Source organism: Micromys minutus, assembly GCF_963924665.1.
Source record: "Micromys minutus genome assembly, chromosome: 12".
In the NCBI taxonomy this organism is placed as follows: domain Eukaryota; kingdom Metazoa; phylum Chordata; class Mammalia; order Rodentia; family Muridae; genus Micromys; species Micromys minutus.
The window spans coordinates 24,153,426-24,170,170 of record NC_137981.1 but is presented as its reverse complement, the minus strand read 5'-3'; the positions used below and the strand labels follow the sequence as shown (position 1 = coordinate 24,170,170).

At 35.6% G+C, this 16,745-nt stretch overlaps 1 pseudogene across 1 annotated transcript; it reads right to left on the bottom strand.

The window, feature by feature from the left end:
- Positions 1 to 851: 851 nt before the first annotated feature.
- Positions 852 to 1,844, bottom strand: LOC308428298 (L-lactate dehydrogenase A chain-like; annotated as a pseudogene). The gene has a single exon. The product of its transcript is annotated as an L-lactate dehydrogenase A chain-like (transcript).
- Between the last annotated feature and the right edge of the window lie 14,901 nt (positions 1,845 to 16,745).

Genomic DNA, 16,745 nt, shown 5'->3' with positions numbered 1-16,745 from the left:
TTAGCCTTGAGCATATTCTTCATACAAAGGCAGAAAATAGCCACATTCTTCACCAAAATGCCACAAAAACAGTCTTTATGCCACATACTGAAATCCTTCTCCTCTGAAACCTCTTAGGCCAGATCAGCACAGTTCAAATTACTCTCAGCAACAAAGTCATCCACATTCCTAGTAGAATAGCCCATTAAGCCTGATTTAAAGCATTCCACTGCTTTCCAAATCCAAAGTCCCAAAATCCACATTTTTCCAAATAAAACCATGGTCAGGTCTATCACAGCAATAACCCACTCTTAGTACCAAATACTTTCTTAGGGTTTTACTGCTGTGAGCAAACACTATAACCAAGGCAACTCTTTTATTGTTTTTCCTTACTCTTCAGGGTTTATTTGGTGTTCACTGGCATGACACTTCAGTGGTTGGTTCCATCATCCACATGCAGATCTCACATTTCACATAATATTGCAAAGCATACTACAGACACATATAATACATGAAATATCCTATAGAACATTTATGCACAAGACATGCATAATGCACTTACATACTAGAGCCAGGTTATGACTATCTGGGAACCCATTGTCCTAGGTATGTTTGGGGAGGGTGCATAGCACAGCAATGCAGGATGCTTACAAGATAATTGAAGCCTGCACACAGTTGGCCATGTGTCTTGGAGATAGTGGGACTGTCACACTAACCAGGCTACCACTACACAAGTACCATTTAGCAGCAGAGTAGAGCTGTGGAAACTGAGATCTTCCCTAGACCACCTCAACACAACTGTATAAACCACAGCTCAGAAGAAAAGTGTGTGGTCTCCATAGAAACCCTTCTGTAGCCCGGACAGTGAAGGATTAGGACTCTAGGAAGACTTTAGAACTGCAGCTCCTCTGGATTACCCAGAGGGTATCAGGAGTCTGCTTTAGGTGGGCCTCTTCCTCAGGACTCATTGTCACCTTCACAACATCTGAGATTCCATTTTGTCCCAGGATTCACTAATCACTGAGGAAGACATCATCACTAATTCCATAGAGACCCTTGATCATGGTGGAAATGGGATACATCCGCCTAAGGTTCTTCATTATGCTCTTGGCCAAGTCTGCCACAGAGAGGCCCAGAATGTTTAACATTTCAACTTGATCAGTTCATATGCAGTATCAACCCCCTGCTTCTGAACATCCTTCCACTGTTCCTTATCAGCATTAGTGCCCAGTTCTGGGTTCAGAGACTTCAGGAAGACACCTGCAATGTTCATACCACTTCACACAGGCACACTGGAGTCGCCCTGCTCTCCCAGGACCCACCTGTGACAGACAGCTCAGAGGGTGAACTTCCAGCCTTTCTCCCATCAGATAATGGAACCGAGTTCAATCCAGATTGCAACCACTTCCAATAACTTGGCTTTTGGGAAAGACTATTATTTCGCAAGCCATGTAGGACAAGATATCCACTGGATCTGAGACAATAAGTGTGGACTGCATTTCACAATGTTGGGAATGATAAACAATGATGTTCGAGTTTCCTTGGACCAAACTGAGTCAGCTCTCTCCCTATTGGTGACAAGCCCCCTCTGTGACAATAACCATCTTGGAGTTTGCAGTCACACTATAGTCTTTGCTGGAGTCAATTTTTGGTGTTTTAAGGGAAAGGCTGCCATGCTGGAGATCCATCATCTCCCTCTTTAGCTTGTCTTCCATGAAATCAAAAGGGCAAGCTTATCTGCCAAATTCTTCATTAAGATACTGATGGCACAAGCCATGCCAACAGCACCAACCCCAACAACAGTACACTTGTTCTGGGCTTACCTGTCCTTCTTTAAGAAGATTCACAATCAACTGGTCCTTGAGGGTTCAAAAAGTCAATTGAATCTTTTGAGACCACTAGTGCACATTGGGGGGTGACAAGTAAGCAGCAGCATCTGGGCCTGGGCGCTGCAACAGTGGCTCCAGTATCACCAAGGTAAACATTTAATTGGAGCTGGCTTACAGCTCTAGAGGTTTAGTCCATTATTATCAAGGTAGGAAAGATGGCAGCATCTGGGCAGGCATGGTGCAGGCAGAGATGGGAGTTCTACACCTTCATCTGAAGGCTGATAGTGAAAGACTGACTTCAGGCAGCTAGGATGAGGGTCTTAAAACTCACACTCACAACGACACACCTACTGCAACAAGGACACATCTACTTCCACAGGGTCACACTTTCTAATAGTGCCACTCCATAGGCCTAGCATATACAAATCATCACACAAGAATCGCCAACAGAATACAAGAAATGGAAGAAACCATTTTTGGTCATTGAAGATTTAATAAAATAAATAAATACATTTGTCAAAAAAGTTAAATCTAAAATGTTTCTGACAAAATATCTCTAGGACCTTGGGGATACCATGAAAAGAACAAACATAAGAATAATAAGAAAAGAAGAAGTAGATTCACAGGCCAAACGCCCAGAAAATATTTTCAACAAAATCATACAAAAAAAAAAAAAAAAAAAAAAAAAAAAAAAAACCCTACTCTGAAGAAATAGATGTAAGTACAAGAAGCTCCCAGAGCAAACACCAAATAGATTGAACCAGAAAATTATGCACTTTTGCCACATAATAATCAAATCACTAAATATTCAGCACAGATAAGGAATAATAAATTTTTCAAGAGAAAAAGCATAAGTAACATATAAAGAATTATGTTTGATTTCTCAGTGAACACTCTAAAAGCCAGAAGAGCTTGGAAAGATGTCTTGAAGATGCTAAGAAACAACAGGTGACAGTTCAGAATACCATACCAAGCAAAACTCCCAATCACTATAGATGAAGAAAACAAGATATTCAATGATAAACTCATATTTAAACAATATCTATCCATAAATCTAACCCAAGGAGGTTAGATAACCCACAAAACCACAGGCAATAAATATTCTCATACCAGAAAACCAAACACACATGTGCACATACAGACACATATAAACACACAAACACACACATACTACTACCAACAACAATAACAACAGAATAATAGTAATTTAAAATCATTGGTTACTGATATCTTTCAATATCAGTGAATTCAATCCTCTAATAAAAAGACATAGAGTAACAAAATGGATATGAACAAAGATCCATTCTTCTGTTGCATACAATAAATGCACCTCTACACCAAAGATAGACATTGCCCCAGAGTAAAGCATTGAATAAAGGTTTTTTAAATAAATGGACTTTTTAAAAAGCTGGTCTAGCCATTCTAAGTATTTAACAAAATAGACTTCAAAACAAAGTTAATCAAAAGGGATGGAAAAGACATTTCATACCCATCAAAGGAAAATCAACCAAGATGAATTTTCAGTTCTTAACATCCATGCCCAAAACCCCAGGGTACCTTCATTAGTAAAGGAAACTATTTAAAAGCTTAAATCATACCTGTATTCTCACACATTGATAGTATGAGACTTTAGTATGTGACTCTGACTAGTGGATTGGCCATCTAGACAATAACTAAACAGAGAAATATTGGAATTAACAGACATTATAACCGAAATGTCTCTAACAGATACCTATAGAACATTTTACCCAAACACAAAAGGCAATACTTTCTTCTTAGCACCTCATGAAACATTCTCCAAAATTGACCATGTTATACAAAATAAGTCTCAACATTTGCAAGAAAATTGAAATATGAACGGCATCTTCTCATACTGCTGTGGATTAAGCTGGATTTCAACAATAGAAACAAATTCATGGTAACTGAACAACTCTCTACTGAATAACGGGATCAAGGCAGAAAAAAAAAAAAAAAAAAAAAAAAAAACTTCCAAGAGCTCAGTGAAAATGAATGTACAACATACCCAAACTCATGGGACCCAATTACAGTAATGCAGTACATATGATAGTACTAGACCAAAAAGAAGCAAACTCACTCAGGAGGAGTAGGTGGCAGGAAATAATCAAACTTCAGGCTGAAATCAATAAATTAGAAACCAAAAAAAGAATCAATGAAGCAAAGAGTTGGTTTTTTGAGCAAATCAACAAGACAGACTCTTGTTTCAATTCAAAGATGGAAAGAGACAATATACAATTTAACAAAATCAGGAACAAAACAGAGGGCATATAATGACAGAAACTGAGTAAATAATTTTAAAAAAGTCATTAAACCACACTTTTAAAAAGTCTATACAACAAAAAAAATAGAAAATCTGAAAGAAGCAGATAATTTTCTTAATAAATACCACTTAGGACCAATATCACATAAACAATGTAAATAGACTTATAACCCCTAAGGAAATAGAAATCCAGGAAAAGTTGGATTAAGTGGAGAACTATATCAGCCCTTCAAAAAAGAGGTAACACTAGTACTACTCCTCATATATTCTACAAAACAGAAGGAACATTGCCAAATCCATTTTATGAGGCCATAGTCACCCTGATACTGAAACCACACAAAGATTCAACAAAGAAAGAGAATTAAAAACCAATTTTCCTCATCAACATAGATGCAAAAATAGTCAAGAAAGATTATCCACCATGATCAAATAGTCTTCATCCCAGACATGCAGGGACAGATCAACATATAATAACCAGTCAGTGTTTCCTACCATATAACAAACTGAAAGAAAAAAATTAACCTACAGGATATTCTCACTAGATGCTGAAAACTGTTTGACAAAATCCAATATCCTTTCATGATAAAGCCTTGGGCCCACATGAATGCCAAGCTGTACATCTGCTACATTAGAGTCAGGGTGAGGGGCCTAGGTCCAGCCTGTTTGTGTTCTGTAGTTGTTCATTCAGACTCTGAGAGGCCCAAGGGTCCAAGTTGACTTTTTGGTCTTTCTGTGGTGTTCCTATAGCGTTCAGGTCTTATAATACTTCCTCCTATTCTTCCATAAGAGTCTCCAAGTGGGCCACTCGATTTTTGGTAAAAAAAAGGCAGAAATGAAGAAAAAAGAAAGAAAAAAAAAGAAAATCTTTTTTCAACAAAGGATGCTGGTTTAAGTGGATGTCAGGATGTAGAAGAATGCAAATTTATCTATATTTATCACCCTGCACAAAACTTAAGTTCAAGTGGATCAAAGACCTCAACATAAAGAAGATGCACTGAAACTAATAGACGAGAAAGTGGGAATTAGTCTTGAATGCATTGGCACAGAAGATAACTTCCTTAACACATCAATTATTCAGGCATTAAGAACAATTACTAAATGGGACCTCATGAAATGCACTGTCAAAAGGTCAACATGGCAGGCTACAGAAGGGGAAAAGATCTTCACTAACCCTACATCTGAGAGAGAGCTGATATCCGAAATATAAAAAGAGCTCAAGAAACTAGACATAATCAACCCAAATAATTCAAAAAAGATAGGGGGTACAGAGCTAAAAAGAAAACTCTTAACAGAGGAATCTCAACTAGCTGAAAAACACTTAAGAAGATGCTCTACATCCTTAGCCAACAGTAGAATGTAAAACAAAATGTTTCTGAGAGTCTATCATATGACCATCAGAATTCTTAAGATCAAAACCACACATTACAGCTCATGCTGAAGATTATGTTGAGCAAGGGGAACACTTCTTCATTGTTGGGGGGAACAAAAATGTGTCCAGGCAGCATGGAAGTCAATAGGTCGATTGCACAGAAAATTAGGAATTTATTTACAAAAGAACAAGTTACATCACCTTTGGGCATATACCCAAAGGATGCCCCATCCTACCACAAAGAAACTTACTCAACTGTATCCATAGTAGATTTATTCATAATAGCCAGAAACTAGAACAATTGATGTCCCTCAATCAAAGAACTAATAAAGAAAATATGGTGTGTTTCCACAGTAGAGTATTACTTTGTCATTAAAAGTAATGACATCATTAAATTTGCAAGCAAATGGATCCAACAAGAAAAAAAATGAATGAAGTAACCCAAATCCAGAAAGATAAACATAGTATATACTTACTTATATGTGGACATTACCTGTTTATTTTTATATTTATTTTATTATACTTTGCTGATAAATAATATTAGAAAAATATTCTTTTATATATTTATTTATAATTAATAATCATCTGTTTTCCTTTTTGTTCTTATTAAATATTCCCTTTATTTACATTTCAGATATTATCCCCTTTCCCTCTATTTCTATCCCCTTCTCCCTCCACTTGTTCCATGAAGTTGCTTCATATCCCAACCACCCTCTCCCACCCAGAGACTTGGCATTCCTGAACAATGGAGAAACACATCTTCACTAGACCAAAGGTGTCTTTTACCATTCATACCAGACAATGCTGTCCTCTGCTACATATCCAATTGGAGCCATTGGTCTCTCCATGTGTGCTCAATGGTTGGTGTTTTAGTCCCTGGGAGTTCTGGAGGGTTTGGTTGGCTGATAATGTTGTTCTTCCCATGGGATTTCAAAGTCTTTCAGCTCCTTCAGTTTTTTTTCTAGCTCCCTCATTGAGACCCCGTTTTCAATCTGATGGTTATCTTGCAGGCATCCTCAACTGTATCTTTATGACTATACATATCTTGGCATTAGCAATAGTGCATGAGTTTGGTGCCTGCATAGGAGGTGGATCCCCAGGTGAGGCAATCTCTGAATAATCTTTTCTTCAATTGCTGATCCTCTATTTGTCCCTGTATTTCCTCACATGAGTTTTTTGTTCTACCTTCTAAAAAGAACTGAGGCATCCATATTTTGGCCTTCCTTCTTTTTGAACTTCATAAGGTCTGTGAATTGTTTCTTGGTTATTCACAACTTTTTGGGCTAGTATCTACTTATCAGTGAGTGCATATCATGTTTGTTTCTTTGTGACTGGGTTACTTCACTCATGATGATACCTCTTAATTTTATCCATTTGCCTAGGAATTTCATAAAGTCATTGTTTCTAATAGCTCACTAGTATTCCATTATGTAAATATACAACATTTTTATCCATTCTTTATTGAAGGATATCTGGGTTCTTTCCAGCTTCTGGCTATTATAAATAAGGCATCTATGAATATAGTGGAACATGTGTCCTTGTTATATGTTGGAGCATCTTTTGGGTATGTGTCTAGGAGTGGTATGCCTGGGTCTTCAGTTAGAACTCTGCCAAATTTGCTGAGGAATTGCCAGACTGATATCCAGAGTGATTGTACCAGCTTGCAATCCCACCAACAATGGAGGAGTGTTCCTCTTTCTCCACATCAACACCAGCATCTGCTGTCACTTGGGTTTTTTTATTTTAGCCATTATGACTGGTGTGGGTGGAATCTCAGGGTTGCTTTGATTTGCATTTTCCTGACGACTAGAGATGTCAAACATTTTTAGGTGCTTCTCATCTATTTGGTATTCCTCAGTGAAGAATTTCTTTTTTAGCTTTGTACCCCATTTTTTAAATATGATTATTTGATTCTCTAGAGTCTAACTTCTTAAGTTTTTTGTATACTTTAGATATCAGATGTAGAATTAGTAAAGATCCTTTTCCAATCTGCTGGTTGCCTTTTTGTCCTCTTGAAAGTGTCCCTTGCCTTACAGGAACTTGGTAATCTCATCAGGTACCATTTGTCAATTCTAGATCTTAGAACATAAGGTATTGGTGTTCTGTTCAGTAAAATTTCCCCTGTACCTAAGTGTTCTAAGCTCTCCCCTACTTTCTTCTCTGTTAGTGTGAATGTACCTGGTTTTATGTATATGTCTTTGATCAACTTAGACTTGAGTTGTGTACAAAGAAATAAGAATGGATTATTTGTAGTCTTCTGCATGCTGACTGCCAGTTGAACCAGCAGCACCATTTGATGATGCTTCTGTCCTTTTTCTATTGAATATTTTTAGCTCCTTTGTCAACAATAAAGGGAACAGATGTGTGGGTTCATTTCTGAGTCTTCAATTCTCTTCCATTGATCTACCTGCCTGTCTCTGTACAAATACCGTGTTGTTTTATCACGATTGATCTGTAATATAGTTTGAGGTTAGAGATGGTGTTTCCCACAGAAGTATTTTTATTGTTGAGAATAGTTTTTGCTATGGTGTGATTTTTGTTATTCCAAATGGACTTGCAAATTGCTCTTTCTACCTCTATAAAGAATTGTATTGAAATTTGATACATAAATTGTTTTTGGCAAGATGGCCATTTTTAATATGTTGATCTATGAGCATGGGAGATCGTTTCATCTTCTGAGACCTTCTTCAATTTCCTTTTCATACTCTTGAAATTTTTGTAATATAGATCTTTCACTTGCTTGGTTACGGTTACACAAAAATATTTTATGTTATTTGGGACTATTGTGAAGGGTGTCATTTCCTTAATTTCATTCTCAGCCTGTTTATCATTTGAGTAGAGGTAGGCTACTGATTTGTTTGAGTTGAATTCATATCTAGCCACTTTGCTGAAGTTTATTAGCTGTAAGAGTTCTCTGGTGGAATTTTTGGGGATAGTATACATAGTCAGTTTTGGAGAAGGTACCATGAGGTGATGAGAAGAATGTACATTCTTTTGTTTTAGGATGAAATGTTCTATAGAGGTCTGTTAAATCCATTTGGCTCATAACTCACGTTAGTTTCAATAAATCTCTGTTCAGTTTCTGCTTCCATGATCTGTCCATTGATGAGAGTGGGGTGTTGAAGTCTCCCACTATTATTGTGGGTGGTACAACATATGCTTTGAGGTTTAGGAGAGTTTCTTTTATGAATGTGGATGCCCTTGTATTTACAGCATAGATGTTCAGGATTGAGGGTTCATCCTGATAGATTTTTCCTTTGATGAGTAAAAAGTGTTCTCCTTTAACTTTTTTGATAACTTTTGTTGAAAATCTATTTTATTTGATATTGAAATGAATATTCAAACTTGTTTCTTGGCAACATTTGCTTGGAAAGATTTTTTCCCAGCCTTTTACTCTGAGGCAGTGTCTCTCTTTGTTGCTGAGATGGGTTTTTTATATACAGTAAAATGCTGAATCCTGTTCATGTTCAGAGCATCTAGTCTGAGAGTTTATGTCTTTTTATTGGCGAATTGAGTCGTTTGATGTTAAGAAATATTAAATAATAATGATTGTTGCTTTCTGTTATTTTTGTTGTTAGAGATAGAATTATGTTTGTGTGCTTTTCTTCTTTTGGATTTGTTGCAAGGAGATTATATTATTGCTTTTTCTAGATGTAGTTTCCTTCCTTGTGTTGGAGTTTTTCATCTATTATTTTTTGTAGGGCTAGTTTGTGGACAGTTATTTTCTAAATTTGCTTTTGTCTTGGAATATATTGGTTTCTCCATCTATGGTGGAGAAAAATTTGATAGTTTTGCTGGACATACTAACCTGGGCTGGCATTTGTGTTCCCTTGGGGTCTGTGTGGCATATTTCCAAGATATTTTAGCTTTGAAATTCTCTGTTGAGAAGTCTGATCGGTTTGCCTTTATATGTTACTTGTTCTTTTAACCTTACTGCTTTTGTTATTCTTTCTTTATTTTGAATGTTTGTTGTTTTGACTATTATATGTTGGGAGGAGTTTCTTTTCTGGTCCAATCTATTTAGAGTTCTGTAGGCTTCTTGAATGTTTATGGTCAACTCTTTCTTTAGTTTAGGAAGTTTTCTTCAATGATCATGTTGAAGATATATACTGGGCCTATTATTTGGGAGTCTTCTTTCTCCTCTACACATATTATCTTTAGGTTTAGGGTTCTCATTGTCTCCTGGATTTCCTGGATGTTTTGGGTTAGGAGCTTTTTGATTTTTGCATTTTATCTGACTGATGTGTCAGTGTTTTTTATGTTATCTTCTGCCCCCGAGATCCTCTCTTCCATCTCTTGTATTCTGATGGTGATGCTTGCATCTATGACTCCTGATCTCTATCCTAAGTTTTATATCTCCTGGGTTGTCTCCTTTTGTGATTTCTTGTTTGTATTTCTGTTTTCAATTACTTCACCTGACTGGTTGTGTTTTTCTGTAGCTCTTTAGGTGATTTTTTTAGTTTCCTGTTTAAGGGCTTCTATTTTATTTTTTTTAATGTGTGTTATTCTGGTTCTCCTATAATTCTTTAAGGGAATTATTCATGCACTTCTCAAGGACCTCCATCATCATCATAAAGTATAATTTTAAGTCCAAATCTTGTTTTTCTGGTGAATTGGGATATTCACTATTTGCTGTGATGGGAGAACTAGCTTCTGATGTTGCCAAATAGTGATATTTTTTATTTTGTTCTTCCCAATTTATAATCTTTTGATCTCCTTTGGTTGTCCAACTGCTCTGCCTAGGACTTTGAGTACTATATTGAATACAACCTTGTCCAGTTTCTAATTTTAGTGGAATTGCTTCAATTTTCTCTCCATTTACTTTGATTTTTGTATGTTCCTTGAATTCCTGATATTTCAAAGACTTTTACCCTAAAAGGGGTGTTGAAATCTTTCAAATGCTTTCTCAGCATCTAATAAGATTATCATGTGTTTTTTTTCTTTTTCTTACAACTTTATTTTTTTAAAATGAGGGATACATATACGGCTTTTTTAAAGGCATTTTGGCATACCATTATATGAATAATTTTGTCAGTACTTAATTCTTTTAGAGGTATGATAGCATGCATTGAAATCCCACTAGTTATCATAAGGATAAAGTACATGGAGGACTGAACGTAACATGGAAACAGATTTCTTTTTGAGTATAGATTAAGCATGATGATTATCAAAAATTGCCACAAGGCTATTATCTTAGCTCTTGGATTATTAATGATTTAAAGTCCGGTGTACCACAGTTTGAAAGGGTGCTAAGCATTTATTTTTCTCCTAAGAAGGACTGAGGCTTTCATTTTTTTGGCCTTTGATTTTCTTGAACTTCATATGGATATAGCCTATGAGTTGTTTCTGGGGTGTTCAGAGTATTCTGGGGTTAGTATCCAACATATCATGTGGTTTTAATTGTTTATATAGTGGATGCATTGGTGCATTTTAATATATCAAACCATCCCTGAGTTGCGGGGATGTGAAGCTTACTTGGTCACGATAAAAGGTCATTTTGATGTGTTCTTGGATTCAGTTTGTGAGAATTTTATTGAGTATATTTGCATAAACTTTCATAAGGTAATTTTCTCTTTTTTTTTTTTTCTGGTAAGGTTTTTGTGCAGTTTAAGAAGGAGCATATCTATGGCTTCATGGAATGAATTAGATAGTGTTCCTTCTGTTTCTATTTTGTGGAATAATTTAGATTATTGGAATTAAGTCATCTTTGAAGGTATGATAGACTTCTGAATGTAACACATCTGGCATTGGGCATTTTTGTTGGCAGACTTGTAATGACTGCTTCTATTTCTTCAGTGGTTATAGGACTGATTAGATGGTTTATCTGATCCTGATTTTACTTTGGTACCTGGTATCTCTCTGGAAAACTCAATTTCATCCAGATTTTCCAGTTTTGTTAAGTATATACTTTTGTATATGATTTTTTTGTATCTAATGATTTTTTTGGATTTCCTTGGTTTCTGTTATTATATCTCTCTTCTTATTTCTGATTTTTTAAAATTTGGATACTGTCTCTGTGCCTTCTGGTTAGTCTGAATAAGGATTTATGTTTTGTTGATTTTCTCAAAGAACATACTCCTGGTTATGTTGATTCTATGTATAGTTCCTTTTGTTTCTACTTGGTTGATTTCAGCCCTGAGTTTGATTATTTCCTACCATCTATTTCTTTGGTGGGTATTTGCTTCTTTTTTTTCTTAAGCTTTTAGGTATTCAGTCAAGATGCTAGTGTATGCTCTTTTCAGTTACTTTTTGGAGGCACTAAGAGCTATGTGTTTTCCTCTTATCACTGCTTTTATTCTGTCCCATAAGTTTAGGTATGTTGTGTCTTCAGTATCATTAAATTCTAAAAATTCTTTTCTTTCTTTCTTTCTTTCTTTCTTTCTTTCTTTCTTTCTTTCTTTTTTTCTTCCTTCCTTCCTTCCTTCCTTCCTTCCTTCCTTCCTTCCTTCCTTCCTTCTTTCCTTCCTTCCTTGACTAAATTATCATTGAGTAGAGCTTTGTTCAGCTTCCATGTCCATGTTTACTTTTTGTTGTTTTTGAACACCAGCCTTAGTCAGTGGTGATCTGATAGGATTTATCTTCTTGTATTTGTTGAGGCCTGCTTTATGACTGATTCTGTAGTCAATTTTAGAGAATGTGCCATGAGGTGCTGAGAAGATGGTATGTTATTTGTTTTAGAATGAAATTTTCTATAGATACCTGTTAAATCCATGTGTTTTGTAACTTATTAGTTTCACTCTGTCACTGTTTAGTTTCTGTTTCCATGATATGTCTGTTGATGAGAGTTGGGTATCGAAGTCTCCAACTATTATTGTGTGAGCTACAATGGTTTTTTTTTAACTTTAGTAAAGTTCCTTTTATGAATGTGGGTGCCCTTCCTGTGGTGCACAGATGTTCAGAATTCATCTATAGAGTTCATAGAGTTCATCTTAGAAGATTTTTCCTGTGATGATGAGTATGAGGCGTCCTTCCTTAACTTTTTTTTTTATTACTTTTGGTTGAAAATCTATTTTATTCAATATTAGAATAACTGCTCCAGCTTGTTTTTTGGGATCATTTGCTTAGATTATTTTTCCAGCCTTTTACTCTGAGGTATTGTCTGTCTTTGTCACTGATGTGTGTTTGCTGTAAGCAGCAAAATACTAACTCCCGTTTATGTATCTAGTCTGTTACTCTATGTCTTTTTATTGGAAAACTGAGTCCATTGATGTTAAGAGCTATTAAGGAAATGTGATTGTTGCTTCCTATTGTTTTTATGATAGAGGTGGAATTGTTATGGGTATGTTCTTTTGGGTTTCCTGAAAGAAGATTACTTTCTTGCTTTTTATCTAGGGTGTAGTTTCCCTCTTTGTGTTAGAGTCTATCATCCTTTGTGGGGCTGGGTTTGTACAAATTTATTGTGTAAATTTGGATTGTCATGAAATATCTCAGTTTCTCCAACTATGTTAATTGACAGTTTGGCTAGGTACAGTAGCCTGGGCTACTCTTAGGGTCTATATGACATCTGCCAAGGTTCTTCTAAATTTTAGAGTTCTTAGTGAGAATTCTGTTGTAATCCTGGTAAGTCTGCCTTTATATGTATGTTACTTGACATTTACTCCTTACTCTCTTAATATCCTTTCTTTGTTTTGTGCATTTGATGTTTTGATTATGTGATGGGAAGAATTTTGCTCCTGGTCCAGTCTATTAGGAATCCTGTAGGCTTCTTGTATATTTATTGGCATCTCTTTCTTTATGTTAGGGAAGTTGTCTTCCATAATTTCGTTGAAGCTATTCACTGGCCTTTAAATTGGGAGTCTTCACTCTCTTCTATACCTATTATCTTTAGGTTTGATCTTCTTGTGGTGTTCTTGATGTCCTGTATGTTTTATGTTAGGAGGTTTTGGCATTTTGTCTTTTCTTTGACTGTTGTGATGCTTTCTGTAGAATCTTCTGCATCTGAAATTCTCTCCTCTCTTGTATTCTGTTGGTGATACTTGCTTCTATGACTCCTGATCTCTTTCCTAGGTATTCTCTCTCTGGATTATCTCTTTTTATGATTTCTTAATTGTTTCTATTTCAATTTTTAGATTCTGGATGGTTTTGTTCAATTCCTCCACCTGTTTGGTTGTGTTTTTCTATTATTCTTTAAGTGATTTCTGTGTTTTCTCTTTAAGTGCTTCTACCTGTCTACCTGTGTTGTCCTGTATTTTTTTAAGGGAGTTGTTTATATTTTTCTTAAAGTCCTCTATCATCATGAGATTTAATTTTAAATGCAAATCTTTTTCCAACGTGTTTGGGTATCCAACACTTGTTGTAGTGGGAAAACTAGGTTCTGATGATACTAAGTAGCCTTGATTTTTGTTGCTTATATTCTGTGCTTGCCTCTCCTCATCTGGTTATCTCTGGTGTTAGTTGGTCTTGCTGTCTTTGACTGCAGCCTGCCCCTCCTGTGAGTGAGCCTGTGAACCTGTGATCTCAGATGTGTTCAGCACTCCTGGGAGAACAGCTCTCTCCAGGCTGGATGTTGTTCGGGAGACCTGTGCCACCTGGTTAACTCTGGGGCACAGGAGGACACAGGAATGAGCTTATCCACACTTTTTCCATGGTTTCTGAGCCCTGTGGTCTTCTGGCAGGTGTCTCTTTGGTCAATTATTAGAGCAAAAGTGTTCATCTCAATGGTGAACTTAGGAATACAGCACTCCCGAGAGACCAGCTCTCTCCAGGTGGAATTTAGGTCTGGAGAACTATCTCAGGGGTGCAGATGGGGTTTGAAAGTTGCATAATTAATTTATTGATTATTGTAATAAGAACATTAAAATCTGACTATAAATTCAGATCTTTTGGTCTTCACAGTTAGATTAGTATATGATTTATGTATTTTGAGCCTTTTTTTATAAGGTGCATTAACACTTAGAATTGCATTTTTTTTCTTTTTTCTTTTTTTGCTTGATGAATTGACTCCCTTGTATGAGGAAAGAAATGCCTCTATTTCTAATAGTATTCTTGGCTCTGTAATCTACTTTATCTCATATTAATATGGAAACACTAGCTGCTGATGGTTAGTCCCAACATGGTGTATTTTTCCATCCCTTTACTTTTGGCCTCTTTGTGGCATCAATTTTAAAGGTGAAGTGCATTTGAAACTTTCCTTCTCATCCACTATAACTATGCAATCCATTTGAGAGAACAGGTCACCTATGACACTTAGACTCAAAGTATTCAGTGATGCTTCGGTTTAAATTTATTATATTATTTGCTCTCTCTTTGTCTTATTTAGCTGTTTTCATATCATTTCTTCTTTCTTTTCTTGTAACAAATTTCGTTAGTACTTTTTATTCTTCCTTTTTCTGCTTTAGGGCTTTCATTTTGTTTTGCCATAATACTGCTTTTAGAATTTCCAGTATCCACCTTTAGCTATTATGATCCTACATGTTATGCAATTCTATATACATAAGAAAAATTTAATAACAATATAGAAGTCAAATATTCCTAATTAAAAATCTCAAATATGAAATGCTCCAAAATATAAAAGCATTGAGGTTAATTTGACATGATAAGAGGATACCTGTATGTGTTATCATGAGACTAGTTACTGTGAAAACATGGGTGCACCAAGCACTCTATACAATCAATTTAGACCTCTGTGCACATGATTTTGATGAACATATACAATGCTATGTTAGTACTTGAGACTCACCTCCAACATACCACGTTCAGTATTTGCAAATAATCCTAAATCTAGGAGTCCTGTTCCTTCGTGTTCTGACAGCATGCTCAGTTTGTCCTCTACTACCCTCTATATCTTATACCATTCTTCATGCTTCCCCCTCTGTCCTTTTATTTCTCTCAATCATTTACTTTATCTCCATCCTTTCCCTACCAATTATCCATTTCCCCCTACCTCTTCATTTACTTCCCCTGCTCTTTTCCTCTTCAATATCCTTTTCCCCATCTCTGTACTTTCTCTTCTTCATTTTCCCCCATTCTTTCGGTCCTTTTCCCCCTTCTCAGTCTTTCCCCTAGTTTTCTCTGTCATTTATTTTTCATGTATTTAAATTTCACATGACCTGGTCATTCTTATTAGCCAACCATCCTGTGAAATTGTTACAAAATAACATATCTTCTGTGTTTATTTACACATTAACCATTTCTGGTTTTCCGTTATTCTTTAAAAAAGAAAAATCTGTTTTTTTAGTCAGATGTCCTGGAATTTTTGTCTTTCAGACTTTCTTTAATATCCTTTGGTGCAGAGCCCTGCTGGCAAGGCAATATTTTGCATGTGAAAAGAAGCTCTTTTTTGTTTACTTGAGAAAGTTTTGTTAATTTAAAACTGATTGAATTATTTTTGAAGTGTTTCAATGTTTTATAGTTCTAAAGATGACAGAAAACCTCCTGTCAGTTTTTTCTTTGTATCTCTGTACTTAGCTTTACATGTATTTTCTTCTGGTTGTTGTTTGATTTTCTCTTTATCCTTGTTTTGAACAGTAATATTTGTGTTGTGTTCCTCTCCACTTATTCCTAGCTGTCTCTCTATTTATCACCCCTAAACCCAAAAGACAATCTCTGGTTGTCTTCTCCTACCTCTTTGTTCATTACTAAAGAAAAATCAAAATCAAATAGGCAATTCAAGTAGACCCATAAATCCCAATGTAAATATTGCAGTAATTAAACGTTTTCACCAACTAAAAAAAAATAGGGCTAATTTAATTCAGGACAGAATTCTACCAGATCTTTTAAGGAAAAAATTAGTGTCAATATACCTTAAATTACTCCAGAAAATAGAAACTGAAGTGACATTTCTAATTTGTTTTATGAAGGCACCATAAACCTGATACTAGAACCACACAAAGACCCAACAAAAGAGAGAAAAGTATGGACCAATATTTCTTATGAACATAAATGCATAATTTCTCAAAACAATTTTCTGATTAATTACAAGAACACATCAAAAAGTTTATCCACTATCATCAAGTTGGCTTCATCCCAGAATTGCAAGAATGGTTAAACATATAAATCAGTAAACAGTCTAATACATAAACAGACTGAATGACAAAAAATACTTTAAATGCTTTAAATTTCTCTCCATTTATATTAGTGTTAACTGTTCTTCCTTTAAATTGCCTTTATTGCAGAGAAGTATATATTTTGTGTTACTAGTCTCCCCAGAAATTTTATTATGAAGGGATGTTGGATTTTATCAAATGCCTTTTCTCCATCTAATGAAATCTCATGAAAAGTTAAAAGCCTCTGGTTTAGGTGATTAACACCTGTGTAGCCTAATGCCTGGGGATTTAGTAATGTAACCTTT